This window comes from Helianthus annuus, chromosome 14 (assembly GCF_002127325.2).
Source record: "Helianthus annuus cultivar XRQ/B chromosome 14, HanXRQr2.0-SUNRISE, whole genome shotgun sequence".
Taxonomy (NCBI): domain Eukaryota; kingdom Viridiplantae; phylum Streptophyta; class Magnoliopsida; order Asterales; family Asteraceae; genus Helianthus; species Helianthus annuus.
Genome location: NC_035446.2, coordinates 29,369,579 through 29,385,806, shown reverse-complemented (window position 1 = coordinate 29,385,806; position 16,228 = coordinate 29,369,579). Strand labels below are relative to the sequence as shown.

Here is a 16,228-nt window from a genome sequence, read left to right as displayed (position 1 = left end):
AGTTTCCATGTATACTGACGCGTACGTCTTTCATGTGTAAGGCTTCGCGGGCCGTTACTTACTGCTTATAACCCTTAATCTTTATTGACTGAGTTGTAACTTGACCACTCAGTCTCGTTAGTCTTTTAACAGATTTATCACGCGCTTGTCTTATATTAACAAGCGTTTTGTATTCGTCATGACATTTTCTTAACTTTGAATAGTTTTGCCGGCTAGCCTAATTTGACACCGTCACTTCATACCCCGTCACACGGGTATACTAATTTGCCATCTCCGGCCTTATGTGTGTCTAAGATTTTCTAAACCATCTCATACTACTTATGTTTGTTAAAACATTGCTTTCACTAAAAACTAAACTTTTAGTTTACATTTTCTCCTTGTCTTATATCTTTTTCTCATGTCTAGGAATTTCCGTATTAAGTTTTATTCCAGACCGTTATTATTTTACACGGAGAATTGTAACCAGTTTCCCTTGCTTTACAATATTGACCCGTAGGTTTCTTCACTTAGCCTCATGGGCTATTTCTTTATAAGTTTCCCATTTTAAGGTGAGACCCAACAGTTCGTCTCTTCCTATTTATGACCCAACGGTCTCCTTGGTCTCGTAGACCTTATCACTACATTTTATCCCGTAGGTTATGATGATCCCATAGATCGTCTTTTATTCACGTCTACATTCATATGTCTATTTATACATATATATCTTTAAAGCATCCTTTGTTATGTTTGGAATCATTTAATTTTGCTTTTGAACTTTGGTTGACCTTGACCGTAGTCTAAGGTTTCATTTGTTTACTTTCGGGCTATCTTTCCGACTTATAATGTCGTTTACACGTCGGTTTGTCTTACGTTTACCGTTACCCGGTTTATACTTATACTCCTTTACCACCCATTACCCGGGTCCTTCTATCTTATTGTTTTCAGCCTTCCGATTTCACCGGTTTGCGTTTTCCTATTATATTAAGCGTTATTCCTTAATTGACTCGTTTGACTCATTTTGGGTGAATTTTCATCACTTATGAATGTCAAACTTCATTTTCTATTTGACCCGTCCAACTTTGAAATGGTTGAACATAATTACCAAAATTTATGTTTGCGAAAATTCTTGTCATCCTTTAGTCATGACTCGTATTCCGAGTCTTTCGACTTTCTATTTCGCGCTCTCGTCTCTCGGTTTGCGCATGTCACACCCCCAAAATCCACCTGCGGATAACACCCGCTTCGGGGGCGTGACCGACCAGGATCCAGCCACCAATTATACTGAATACTTAAGTTGATAACAAAAGTAATACTTACTAATCATAAGCTTAGCAAATATTAAGTTCAGAGTTTAAAGTGTTAAGTTCAAAACAGTAATAAATAGCGGAAGCATAAGTAAGGTAGTTTAAAACAAAGTTCATGATTCAAAATAAGGTAACACCCAACACAAGGGTGAACAGACACTACACGTTCCCAAGCTGCAAGCTCCTTCGTCACTGGTTACCTGCAAAGCATGCAGTAAGGGGTCAACAATAATGCTGAGTGAGTTCACTAGTTGTCCAGTTTTAATTACCAAAAACTTTGTTTCGCCGGTTAATTTATCCGTTTATACATGCCCTGGGGAGCTACCCCAAAAGTTAGCGACTAAACTGTTTTTCCAATACCGAACACTAGGTAACCGTTGCGTATCCGCAGGATGCCCCGATGTCAATGTTCTATCATCATTGACGAATATCTGAGTACATTAGTTCACGCCCGTCCCAAACCAGGGCACGGTGTGAGGCTGGTAAACACCTAAATAGCGCTATCAACTAATAACCCGTTCGCCTAACCCGGCGACTAATCGGTATTTGTAGTAGGGACTTGAGTGATAGAGTTTCGTTTAGTGCCGTTAGTTGCAATCCGTATAAACAGTAATTAACCAAAAGGTTTCCCAATACCTGGGAAGAAAAAGTAGGTTTTGTTCCCAATAACTAGGGAAGGTATGTAAATGGTATCCCCTTTTACCAGGGGATAGGGTTGTTAGTCTCGTGTCCCAAACCACCGGGACGCATGCTTTTAAGTTGTGAACTCACCTTGGGTTGCTCGGTAGGTTTAGGTTACTTGTCAATCACGTTGGTCACCACGTCCTAACATGGTTACCGGTATAGGTCAGGTTCGGTGCACAAGCATTCACGTAAAACACATATAGGCACGTATCAAGCATATAAGTAAACAGTCATTGGGTTATTGGGCCGGCCTAAACAATTAAACAGTCAACCGCATCACATAGTCCATTTAACAGATAGTCCAAGTTAACACAGAATGGCCCAATAACCAAAATGGACAGCCCACTCGAAACCAGCTTGTCTCGAGTCGCAACCAGGTGGTCTCGGCTTGTCTCGTTATGGTTGCGAGTCGCAATCGTGGTCTCGAGTTGTCACGTGTTGGTTGCGAGTCGCAACCGTCGTAGTCTCGAGTCGAAATCTCGTGGTTTCGACTTGTCATGCTTTGGTTGCGAGTCGCAACCGTGTGGTTTCGAGTCGTAATGCCGTCGTTGCGAGTCGGAATGCTGTCGTTGCGAGTCGGAATGCTGTCGTTGCGAGTCGTAATCTGTCACTTTCATATACACGTGATGATGCAGAAAAGACAGTCCAAATTGTACATATGAAATCAGACCCATATTTGGAAACAGCCAATAGGGTTTCTACAAACACTTTTCCTAATTTTGACCATATACAACAATAGATCAAACATTACCATTTTAAAATCTTCAAACTATCTTCAACAAGTTCATCAAGTTCATAGTTTTTCTAGGGTTTTCATGCCAACATAATCACACATTTTGGACCGAAAATCACCTATTTCTAACAAGATTAATATGCAAGAACAAGTAAAACATACACTTAGTGGCATTAACATAACTCGGTTGGCCCTAAACATCCTTAAACCATTATTCCATAACCATTTAAGCATGTTAGCAAGTATCATACATAGGGTTTAACACACATAGTCAAAACTTCACAATCTTCCTAAAAATCATGCATAGTATTTCTAACCAAGCATAATATTTCTAGTTCATTTAACCCACATAAATCTTATACACAAAAGATACACAAAGATAACACTAACCGGTTATGAAAGGAGGAGCCGAAAACAAAGAAAAGAGAACCGAGAAGATGGAGTGTCCGAATTGGTCTTGACCGAGTTTCCTTGTCCGAGATCCTTGAGCTTGAACCGAAAGTTTGGAAGAGTTTGGATGTTGTTGGCTTGGGGTTTTTAGTTGAGAGAAAATAGAAGAGGTGTGTGTTTGTTTGGTGTAACAAATGAAGGAAATGAGGAGGAGGTGGGATATATATTCATAGGGTGTTTCGGGTTGGGCTTGGGGGTTTCGACCCAAACCGGTTACGGCCCAAAGGCCCACTCGCAACCGAGTGACCCACTCGCAACCGCCCGGTTGCGAGTCATGGTCTCGGGTCGTGGTTTCGGCTCTCATATTTACATATATAATACATACATACGTCACATATCAAGTAAAAATCACGTTTTCATTTACTAATATATATATATACACAAAATATTACAAGGTGATCGTTCGGAAAAACCTCGAGTGTCACATTATCCCCAAGTTTTAAGAACTTTCGTCCCGAAAGTTGAAGCAGCCACTGCCAAGCTGGCGTGTTTCAACGGGGTGTCACATCATCCCCCCGTTAGTTTGGAATTTCGTCCCGAAATTCGGCTGTAGCTTCAGTGCTGGGGTTTTCGTTTGGGAATAACTGGGGATACTTGGACTTCATCTGGTCCTCCCGCTCCCAGGTAAACTCTGGGCCGCGCCGTGAGTTCCAACGAACTCGTACAAGGGGTATCTGGCTACGTTTGAGGGTTTTGATCTCTCGATCCGTGATCTCAATCGGTTCCTCAGTAAAATGTAGCTGTTCATCAATCGTCAGTTCCTTAAAAGGAATCACAAGTGTTTCATCCGACAAACACTTCTTCAGGTTAGATACATGAAAGACGTTGTGCACTGCACTCAGCTCTGCAGGCAGGTTCAATCTATAAGCAACCTTACCGATTTTCTCGGTAATTTCGAATGGTCCAACATATCTTGGATTCAGCTTGCCCCGTTTACCGAAACGGACCACACCCTTCCAGGGTGAGACTTTAAGTAGAACCCGGTCCCCGACTTGGAATTCTAACGGTCTCTTACGCTTGTCAGCGTAGCTTTTCTGACGGTCACGAGCTGCCGCCATGCGTTGACTGATCTGGGAAATCTTTTCTGTTGTGTCTACCACTAGTTCTGGGCCTGTGAGTTGACTGTCACCTATTTCCGCCCAGCAAAGAGGTGATCGGCATTTACGACCGTACAATGCCTCAAAAGGTGCCGCCTGAATACTGGTGTGGTAGCTGTTATTGTAGGAGAATTCCACCAACGGCAGATGCTTCTCCCAGTTCTTGCCAAAATCGATCACACATGCTCTAAGCATGTCTTCCAGGGTTTGGATGGTGCGTTCAGACTGCCCATCCGTTTGCGGATGATAAGCGGTGCTCATGTCCAAACGTGAGCCAAAGGATTTGTGCATAGCTTGCCACAATTCGGAAGTAAAACGAGCGTCTCGATCGGAAATAATAGAAGTTGGCACCCCGTGCCTGGAGACTACTTCCTTTAAATAGATTTCTGCCAAGGTAGAAAACTTGTCTGTTTCCTTAATGGCCAGAAAGTGTGCAGACTTAGTCAAACGATCTACTATCACCCAAATAGTATCATTCCCGCGTTGAGATCTAGGTAGCCCTGTAACAAAATCCATGGAAATCTGTTCCCATTTCCATTTCGGGATTTCGGGTTGCTGTAGTAGGCCTGCTGGTTTCTGATACTCGATCTTGACTCTTGCACAGGTCAAACATTTGCCAACATAGGTTGCTATGTGGGCTTTCATGCCAGGCCACCAGTATGTGGTTTTCAAGTCGTGGTACATCTTATCTGCACCAGGATGTACTGAATAACGGGACTTATGGGCTTCGTCCATCACAAGCTCTCGTAGGTCTCCGTAAAGTGGGACCCAAATGCGCCCTGCCACATAGTAGGCGCCGTCCTCTTTCTGTTCTAGCTGTTGTCTTGATCCTCGCAGGGACTCAGCCCTGATGTTTTCCGGTTTCAGAGCTTCAATCTGAGCATTTCGAATCTGGGTAGGGAGACTAGACTGGATGGTAAGTTGTAATGCTCGCACGCGCCGTGGTATAGTGTCCTTTCGGCTGAGGGCGTCTGCCACGACATTGGCCTTGCCCGGATGATACTTGATGGCGCATTCATAATCATTCAGAAGTTCGACCCATCGGCGTTGTCGCATGTTTAACTCCTTCTGCTTGAAGATATGCTCGAGACTCCTATGATCGGTGTAAATGGTGCACTTGGTACCGTACAGGTAATGTCTCCATATCTTAAGCGCAAATATCACTGCTCCTAGCTCCAAGTCGTGTGTTGTGTAGTTCCTTTCATGTGTCTTAAGTTGTCGGGATGCGTAAGCAATGACTTTCTCGCGTTGCATCAACACGCAACCGAGCCCATGAATAGACGCATCGCAGTAAACCACAAAGTCGTCCGTTCCTTCAGGTAACGAGAGAATAGGAGCACTGCAGAGGTTATCCTTAAGCCTCTGAAAAGCAGATTCCTGTGCTTCATTCCACTTGTAGGTGATGCCTTTCTGAGTGAGTGTCGTGAGAGGTTGTGCAATCTTAGAGAATCCCTGAATAAATCTGCGGTAGTAACCTGCCAATCCTAAGAATTGGCGAACTTCAGTGGGAGTCTTAGGGGTAGGCCAATTCTTTATAGAGTCGATCTTTGCAGGGTCGACGTGGATTCCGTCCTTGTTAACCACGTGCCCAAGGAAATGGACTTCTCGAAGCCAGAAGTCGCATTTCGAGAACTTGGCATACAGTTGCTCATTGCGAAGGAGTTCGAGGATAAGGCGTAGGTGTTGTTCATGCTCTTCCTGACTTTTCGAGTAGATCAAGATGTCGTCTATAAACACAATCACGAATTTGTCGAGGTAGGGTTTGCATACTCGGTTCATAAGATCCATGAACACTGCAGGGGCGTTGGTCATTCCGAAGGGCATAACGAGGAATTCATAATGACCATAACGAGTTCTGAATGCAGTTTTGGAGATGTCTTCGTTACGGACCCTTAACTGATGGTAGCCGGATCGCAGGTCAATCTTAGAGTAGTAGCTCGATCCTTGCAGTTGATCAAACAAATCGTCGATTCGAGGGAGAGGGTAACGATTCTTGATGGTAACCTTGTTCAACTCACGATAGTCAATGCACATTCGGAACGTGCCATCCTTCTTCTTAACAAAGAGTACCGGTGCTCCCCAGGGTGATGAGCTAGGACGGATAAATCCTTTATCCAAAAGTTCCTGTAGTTGAATAGAGAGTTCCTTCAATTCTGCGGGGGCTAGTCGATAAGGTGCACGAGCTATAGGCGCTGCTCCGGGAGCTAGCTCGATTTGGAATTCGACCTGACGATGGGGAGGGAGTCCAGGTAATTCCTCAGGAAATACCTCGGGATAGTCGCGTACTACTGGAAAGTCTTCAATCCTCTTTTCCTTTCCTGCGTGTTGGTAACAAGTGCCAAGATAGCGGTGTGCCCTTTCCGTAAACACTTCTGGGCCTTCAAGAACGAGATAATGCCGGAGATTTCTCCACCCTTGCCACCTTGTACAATGAGGGGTTTGCCAGAACGGCGAGGAATACGAACTGCTTTCTCTTGACAGAGGATCTCAGCGCGATGCTTGGATAACCAATCCATACCAATAACGACGTCGAAGCTTCCAAGAGTAACAGGGAAAAGATCGATACTAAATGTCTGACCAGACAACTCTAGTTTGCAGCCTTTGACAACATGTGAGGCTTCGATGTTTCTTCCATTAGCTAACTCGACGATATGAGGAGAACTTAGTAACGAAAGCGGACGCTTAAGCTTCTTACTAATACGTAGGGATACATAACTAGCATCGGCACCGGAATCAAATAACACAGAAACATAACGATCATCGAGTAGGAACTTACCCGTCACGACATTGGGGTCATTCCTTGCTTCACCAGCTCCAATCACGAAAGCTCTTCCTCTAGCACCATTCCCAGCATTGTTGTTCTGATTGTTGTTCCCAGCTCCCTGATTATTGTTGCGATTCTGATTCAGTTCAGGGCAATCCTTCTTAAAGTGCCCCTCAGCTCCACACTTAAAACATGCCCGGTTGTTTCCCTGCTGCTGTTGCTGTTGGGGTTGCTGCTGGTTCTGTCTAGCTGGGAACTGACTTCTGCAATCCTTGGCCTCATGCCCCATCTTGTGGCATCGCTGACACTGGCCCTTGTTACACGTCCCATGGTGGTGTCTGTTACACTTGTTGCACTTTGGGTAGCTTCCCCGGTAGCCACCCTGTTGCTGGGTGCCTTTGCTGTTTTCAGTTTTCCTTTGCTGTGCTGGGGCCTGAGTGGGGTTAGCATCCTTGCTTTGACTTCCTTCCCACTTACGCTTGCTGTCACTAGAAGTTCCAACAGTGGCACTAATCCTTTTGGGCAACCGGCCCTCTTCTACGGCCTGATCTGTAAGTTTGTGAGCAAGTCGAACAATCGGCTGAATGGTAGTGTGGTTGGCTGAAGTTACATGGCTTCGAATCTCTGGAGCCAAACCCTTGATGTACAGTTCGATCCTTCGGTACATTGGTCGAGACATGTTCGGGCAAAGAGCAGCATAGTCATTGGACAACTTGGTGTAAGTTTCAATTTCCGACCCAACCATCTTGAGTTCATAGTACTCGTTCTCAAGCTTGTGGATGTCATCCCGGTGACAGTATTCATCCTTAATCATATCCTTGAAATCCTCCCATGCCGTAGCATTTGCAGTTTCCAAACCAAACATCTGAATCTGCGCCTTCCACCAAGAAAGCGCGCTTCCTTCAAGCGTAGCAGTAGCAAATTTCACCCAATTTGCAGGCGGACACTCGCAAACAGCAAAAACAGCTTCAATTTTCTCAATCCAATGCAGAAGACCTATGGCACCCTCAGTGCCGTTGAAAGGGAGAGGCTTGCAATCCATGAAAGTTTTGAAAGTACACACTGGTGGTTGCGCAGGTGCATGCTGACCTGTTCGTGAGAAGCGAAGCGTATAGGTTTAGAGGCGAAAAGTCGATGTGGCGGTAGGATCTATACATCCTAAAGCAACGAGCTTACCTATGGGGTGGGCTGCAAAAGCCGCAGCCACTGTGTTGAGCAGGTTAGTGAACTGAGCCTGCGTCATGTTAATGTTTCCTCTTCCGCGTCCACTCATTGTCTTCATAACCAGAAAACACAGTATGAGTGTGATGTCGTAGTGTAGCGAGAATGAGATAGAAGAGAGAGGTGTATCTATCTAGTTTAGGCACACTAGTACGTATATCATAACAGGAAACATAAAGCAAACAAGTAAACACTGGTCCGAGCTATGAGGTCAAATGTGTCGAGCCTTGCACTTGGAGTGTAGTGTCGTCGCGAGTCACGGGTTATAGTCTGGTTTTCTCCAAAAAGATTTTCCCCTTTTTAAAACCAAGTTCACTATAACCAATGGCTCTGATACCAATCTGTCACACCCCCAAAATCCACCTGCGGATAACACCCGCTTCGGGGGCGTGACCGACCAGGATCCAGCCACCAATTATACTGAATACTTAAGTTGATAACAAAAGTAATACTTACTAATCATAAGCTTAGCAAATATTAAGTTCAGAGTTTAAAGTGTTAAGTTCAAAACAGTAATAAATAGCGGAAGCATAAGTAAGGTAGTTTAAAACAAAGTTCATGATTCAAAATAAGGTAACACCCAACACAAGGGTGAACAGACACTACACGTTCCCAAGCTGCAAGCTCCTTCGTCACTGGTTACCTGCAAAGCATGCAGTAAGGGGTCAACAATAATGCTGAGTGAGTTCACTAGTTGTCCAGTTTTAATTACCAAAAACTTTGTTTCGCCGGTTAATTTATCCGTTTATACATGCCCTGGGGAGCTACCCCAAAAGTTAGCGACTAAACTGTTTTTCCAATACCGAACACTAGGTAACCGTTGCGTATCCGCAGGATGCCCCGATGTCAATGTTCTATCATCATTGACGAATATCTGAGTACATTAGTTCACGCCCGTCCCAAACCAGGGCACGGTGTGAGGCTGGTAAACACCTAAATAGCGCTATCAACTAATAACCCGTTCGCCTAACCCGGCGACTAATCGGTATTTGTAGTAGGGACTTGAGTGATAGAGTTTCGTTTAGTGCCGTTAGTTGCAATCCGTATAAACAGTAATTAACCAAAAGGTTTCCCAATACCTGGGAAGAAAAAGTAGGTTTTGTTCCCAATAACTAGGGAAGGTATGTAAATGGTATCCCCTTTTACCAGGGGATAGGGTTGTTAGTCTCGTGTCCCAAACCACCGGGACGCATGCTTTTAAGTTGTGAACTCACCTTGGGTTGCTCGGTAGGTTTAGGTTACTTGTCAATCACGTTGGTCACCACGTCCTAACATGGTTACCGGTATAGGTCAGGTTCGGTGCACAAGCATTCACGTAAAACACATATAGGCACGTATCAAGCATATAAGTAAACAGTCATTGGGTTATTGGGCCGGCCTAAACAATTAAACAGTCAACCGCATCACATAGTCCATTTAACAGATAGTCCAAGTTAACACAGAATGGCCCAATAACCAAAATGGACAGCCCACTCGAAACCAGCTTGTCTCGAGTCGCAACCAGGTGGTCTCGGCTTGTCTCGTTATGGTTGCGAGTCGCAATCGTGGTCTCGAGTTGTCACGTGTTGGTTGCGAGTCGCAACCGTCGTAGTCTCGAGTCGAAATCTCGTGGTTTCGACTTGTCATGCTTTGGTTGCGAGTCGCAACCGTGTGGTTTCGAGTCGTAATGCCGTCGTTGCGAGTCGGAATGCTGTCGTTGCGAGTCGGAATGCTGTCGTTGCGAGTCGTAATCTGTCACTTTCATATACACGTGATGATGCAGAAAAGACAGTCCAAATTGTACATATGAAATCAGACCCATATTTGGAAACAGCCAATAGGGTTTCTACAAACACTTTTCCTAATTTTGACCATATACAACAATAGATCAAACATTACCATTTTAAAATCTTCAAACTATCTTCAACAAGTTCATCAAGTTCATAGTTTTTCTAGGGTTTTCATGCCAACATAATCACACATTTTGGACCGAAAATCACCTATTTCTAACAAGATTAATATGCAAGAACAAGTAAAACATACACTTAGTGGCATTAACATAACTCGGTTGGCCCTAAACATCCTTAAACCATTATTCCATAACCATTTAAGCATGTTAGCAAGTATCATACATAGGGTTTAACACACATAGTCAAAACTTCACAATCTTCCTAAAAATCATGCATAGTATTTCTAACCAAGCATAATATTTCTAGTTCATTTAACCCACATAAATCTTATACACAAAAGATACACAAAGATAACACTAACCGGTTATGAAAGGAGGAGCCGAAAACAAAGAAAAGAGAACCGAGAAGATGGAGTGTCCGAATTGGTCTTGACCGAGTTTCCTTGTCCGAGATCCTTGAGCTTGAACCGAAAGTTTGGAAGAGTTTGGATGTTGTTGGCTTGGGGTTTTTAGTTGAGAGAAAATAGAAGAGGTGTGTGTTTGTTTGGTGTAACAAATGAAGGAAATGAGGAGGAGGTGGGATATATATTCATAGGGTGTTTCGGGTTGGGCTTGGGGGTTTCGACCCAAACCGGTTACGGCCCAAAGGCCCACTCGCAACCGAGTGACCCACTCGCAACCGCCCGGTTGCGAGTCATGGTCTCGGGTCGTGGTTTCGGCTCTCATATTTACATATATAATACATACATACGTCACATATCAAGTAAAAATCACGTTTTCATTTACTAATATATATATATACACAAAATATTACAAGGTGATCGTTCGGAAAAACCTCGAGTGTCACAGCGCATTCACCCACAATCCTACCCGTTCATCGGGTATTTTTACCGTAATCATTATCAAGTAACCATTCTTATATGGTTTTAGACATCATTTCAATTTATTTGGTCGTCTTAGCGAAATCCATCGCTTTTATTTAATTAAGTCATTCATTCATTATTTAATTCGTTTGACTTGTCTACGTGAATTTCATCACTTATGTCGATAAAAATTTTTATCCCCATGCCTTAGCATTCTCATTAGTTAGTTTGTATTTTCATTTTCTCCGATCTTTGTCCCTTCTCTCGGGCTCGTCATTTTAATGTAATACGCTTCCGTCGTCCGACTTGCGTTTACGTTTACTATCAAACATCTTATTTATTTGATTCATTTGGGTACTATTTAAGTTAGTCCCATTCACCACGCCCTTACTACGTCAGACATAAGTGTGTCCGCTACAAGAAGTTCATGGTACCATATGCCACTACTTACTTGGCCAGAGTAAGCGATTAACACATGACACGCATGACCTTTTTATAGTTTTCATATCACGCCCTATGTAAGTAACGCCTCTATTTAGTTTTCTTGGAAGTAATATCCTGGATAGGTATTCTATTCAGGTTTTCCAAGTTTCTAGATTACATATGCAACAATTAGTTTCTACATGTTTGTTGCATATTGTCATTTGTGCGATTATATTTAAAAGCACGCACCTGGTAATGCTTGCCCCGACAGGCGTTTCTTGCCTTTAAATTTGTTTGCGGTCCTTACGCGATTTAGTCCTTGGTGAGCATGCTCCTCTTGTCATACTTTGGACCGTTCTTCTATCATATCCGTAATTTGTTAAGCTCTCGCTATCCTCATATGCGAGTGTCCTTCAACTAAAACATATACAACAGTTAATAATTTCAACATTAAAGGCTGCCCGTATTATAATACAAGGCTTTTCTACTATACGCATCAACGCGTGCAATTTCGTTGACTATATCTACTCTATATCGATTTTATTGGTGTAACGTGTATTACACGATAACCATATATGTTGTTCTCAACACTTTAATCATATTAAACCATTGGTATACATGTACTTACCGGATTTGCGATCAAGCCTCGAACCGAACACCAATCTTTATCAAGAGCGTAAGGTTTAAGTCCAAGCATAGTTTTCCCACCATACTTGAATCTCTTAAACCAAGGCTCTGATACCAACTTGTAACACCCGTTCTTATAAATTAAGCTTTTACGTATCATTTTCGAAAACAATCATGTAATTAAGATTATATATGCATTGAAAATTACGGGTTTGTTAAAAACTTTTTACAATTTAAAAGTATACAACATATCACGTGTACGTTCGTCGTTTAACATAATAACGATACATAGTGCGGAAGCTTATTTCGTAATCGTGTTCGGTTCTTGCTCGACGCTTGATCTTCATCCGTGCACTCTCGACATTCACCTATGATCAAAACCAACTAAGAAGTCAGTTTTGATAGTTAAATAACAAGTACAACAAGTTAATCGGGTCAAATATTCGAAATAAACAAAAAAAATCAATATTTTCAGAATTTAGGCCGTCGCCACTCGCGACCATGGCCGTGGCGCTACGCCACGGTCTCTTTTTGACAGATTGTTGCAGCTGGTTGCTGCATATTCTCAGCAGGACTGGATTTTACGGAAACGGCCATAACTTCTTCGTTATTGATCCGTTTTACCCGATTCTTTTTCCTACGCGTCCGTAATTTAATCCTCCATCTTATGGAGTTAAAATCCCACATCTAACATAAGAGATTTTGAGACTTCTAAGCATTCGACTCGTTACCTTTTTACCGAATTTTAACCCGTTTATGCATTTTATCAAACAAACGTATTTATTTGATTCCTATATCTCATACACTTCTTCAAATTAATGTTACCTACTATGTTAGGTTCTGATCATAGGTTTATTAAACAATTTAAGTCCGTTTTCGCTCGAATGCTTCTTTTGACCCGTTAAGGGTATTTATGCACTTTCGAACCTAAAATCGCTTTCGATTGCTTCTAACATCCCATCACCACATTTCTTATCCTAAAATCTCCCACCACAACTGTATTTAAGGTGAGTTTAATGTGGTGATCAATATAAACCAATTTTTTACCTCTTGGTTCATTAATTTACGGCAAAAACTAAATTAGTGCCTTTTGACTAACATATTACATCTTTCAACTTCTATACTTATTCTAAGTATTTATCTAATCATGAAATTCGCTTCCAAACAACCTTTAAGGGTTGTTTGTTCAACTTAGCCTACAAGGGCGTTTTGGTCGATTTTGGTCCTTTTACGACGAAGGACTCTCTCTCAAATTATTCGACCAAAATAGCATTCTTAACTACAACATAATTATGCATACCTGGCCCGGATCAATAAGTAGACCCGATTTATACCTCGTTTTCATTATCACACCATCAATGGTGACGTAATTATCCAATTTGCTAATTGGTCCTGTTAACATAAGACTTGACAACCACATTAGTCGATATTGTCAAATGGTGTTATCACCACCATTCGACCCGTTTGGAGTATATGCCCACATTATCTATTTAATCAAAAACATCGTTTTTGATCTCCAATTATTACATCCATCCCATCCCGGATTTTATTACCATACCCCCTTTTTTTCTTTTACACTCTTTTCTTACAAATTCAACCCATTTCGGCTTACGCCATGGGTTTCCTTTTAACCATGATTTACATTAGTCGATATTTGAAAAATTTCCATATTTCCAATATTATTGTTATCACGTTTACAATGTATCGAATAAACGGGTATTCTACATAAGTGTGTAAATTACACTTACCTTGCATCCGAGCTACGCTTTTCTTCTATGCTTGACTCGTTTGACCCGCTTTCACTCCAAGCTTCACCTGGCTTGTTTAAGCGCCAACTATTATTCATCATTTACAAGGTGGTTAAATTAGTCAATAACAATCACGACTATTCCACCTCACTTATTTTCTATGTCTAATTATCATTCATCACATTGTAGGTCAGTTTGACTTTTTCTAAAAGTCAAATGCCCGTTTGTATACTAATTGCATAATCGAGTTCATCAACTAGTTTTAACGTTCTTTAATTACCCGGTAGGCGTTATCTTAGACCACCGTTTTAACCAAAGTTCGAACCACGTTTATCACATTTAGAACTCTTTTTTAATCACATTTTGCATAATAGCCAAAACATCACAATTAGGTGTTTTAACTACAAAAATTCTAGTTTCGAGCCTTCTTTGAGGCATTTCAACAAACACTTTAAGGGCAGAATTTTACATGTTTATTTATCAAGTCTCTAGCTTATCTCTTAGCCCTAATTTCACATAAACCAACCATCTTACAAAGTTGTTAACTTCTATAATTCTGAAGTCACTTCACAATTGTCAAATTACACTAGAATATCACCCAATTTCCTAGTGTTTATTAAAATCTACATAACCCACTAATCACCTACAATGGTGATCATGGATTTTACTAAAATCTCACATGATTTCAACTTGTATTTGTCTAGGGTTTGTCCCTAGACACTATATTGTTCCTAAATCATCATAAAACAAACATGCAACCATGAATTTCAGATTTTCCCAATTTCATGAGAATTTCGAGTTGAGAGTTTTCATCAAATTTTACATACCTTGAAATCCTCTTGTGATGAGGATCAATAATCTATGCTCGATTTTCGATTTCAGCTTGATTTGAGCCCTCAATTTTGTGAAATATGTGATGTACTAGGGCTTGGTGAGGAGCTCAGGTCGCCCCCCTGCGTCCTATGTACGACCAGACATCTCAATTGAGATGTTTGGTTTTGTTTTTCATTAAAACCAATAATATAAGTTTCATTTTTAACAACATTGGCCCCTCTAATTTGGTTAGTTAATTAAGTAGGGCACAACCTACTTATTTCTAACAATATTCCCCACTTATTAACTAGGTTAATTATTCCTAGTTAGCTTACTGGGTTCGGGAAGTCATAACCCGTTTTATTTTAAGTCCCGCTAACTCAGGCTCTTATAAACTTAATTCCTTAAAAACTTTGATTCGTTTTTATTTAATATTAGGATTTCTTATTTAAATCCAAATATTTGCCGGGTTATTTTTACTAATAACGGTACGTTACCCGTCTTTTAGTATTAACAGTGTTTAATTACCAAGCCCGTTTTCGGGGTGTTACAAGTCTATCCCCCTTAAAGAGGTTTCGTCCTCGAAACCTTTTCTTACATAATTCATTGAGTTTAAACTCAATGTATTCTATCCGAGAAATTACTTATACTTTTTAACCAATCGTTAGTATTACCCGAAAAGTATGGTAACATCTTTTTGGTTACTAATTGTCTACATATCTCATACGACATAGTGTAACTTCGAAATAACGTAATCTTGTTATTTCCACTAGTTTAGTTAACTTAGTGATATCCGTCGCTTTCATATACTATCGAATTCCTTATGAATCCGTTACTTTGACCCGCTTAAAGGTCTTTAGTGAAATCTTTCACTTTTAGCAACAATTTCTTTTGTTTTAAAATTCATTTATTCGGTTCAGTTATACCGAATCCACCGCTTACAAGCAACCAAATTACTTAAATGACCTCAACCGGTCTCACTAACTAGACTTATTAGTCCAGCTACTTTTTACCCTTATTATTTGCTATGGTTTACCTTATAAGGTAACCATTTAAAAACTCGTTATCTTTTAGTTAAAAGTTTTCATGTATACTGACGCGTACGTCTTTCATGTGTAAGGCTTCGCGGGCCGTTACTTACTGCTTATAACCCTTAATCTTTATTGACTGAGTTGTAACTTGACCACTCAGTCTCTTTAGTCTTTTAACAGGTTTATCACGCGCTTGTCTTATATTAACAAGCGTTTTGTATTCGTCATGACATGTTCTTAACTTTGAATAGTTTTGCCGGCTAGCCTAATTTGACACCGTCACTTCATACCCCGTCACACGGGTATACTAATTTGCCATCTCCGGCCTTATGTGTGTCTAAGATTTTCTAAACCATCTCATACTACTTATGTTTGTTAAAACATTGCTTTCACTAAAAACTAAATTTTTAGTTTACATTTTCTCCTTGTCTTATATCTTTTTCTCATGTCTAGGAATTTCCGTTTTAAGTTTTATTCCTGACCGTTATTATTTTACACGAAGAATTGTAACCAGTTTCCCTTGCTTTACAATATTGACCCGTAGGTTTCTTCACTTAGCCTCATGGGCTATTTCTTTATAAGTTTCACCTTTTAAGGTGAGAC

General features: G+C 41.2%; 1 long non-coding RNA gene across 1 annotated transcript; it reads right to left on the bottom strand.

The window, feature by feature from the left end:
* Positions 1-12,249: 12,249 nt before the first annotated feature.
* On the bottom strand, positions 12,250-14,700 carry LOC118486356. Its single transcript, XR_004878625.1, has 3 exons — positions 14,609-14,700; positions 13,782-13,868; positions 12,250-12,401 (listed from the first exon to the last, which is right to left on the bottom strand). It is a non-coding gene; the product is annotated as an uncharacterized LOC118486356 (long non-coding RNA).
* Positions 14,701-16,228: the final 1,528 nt, after the last annotated feature.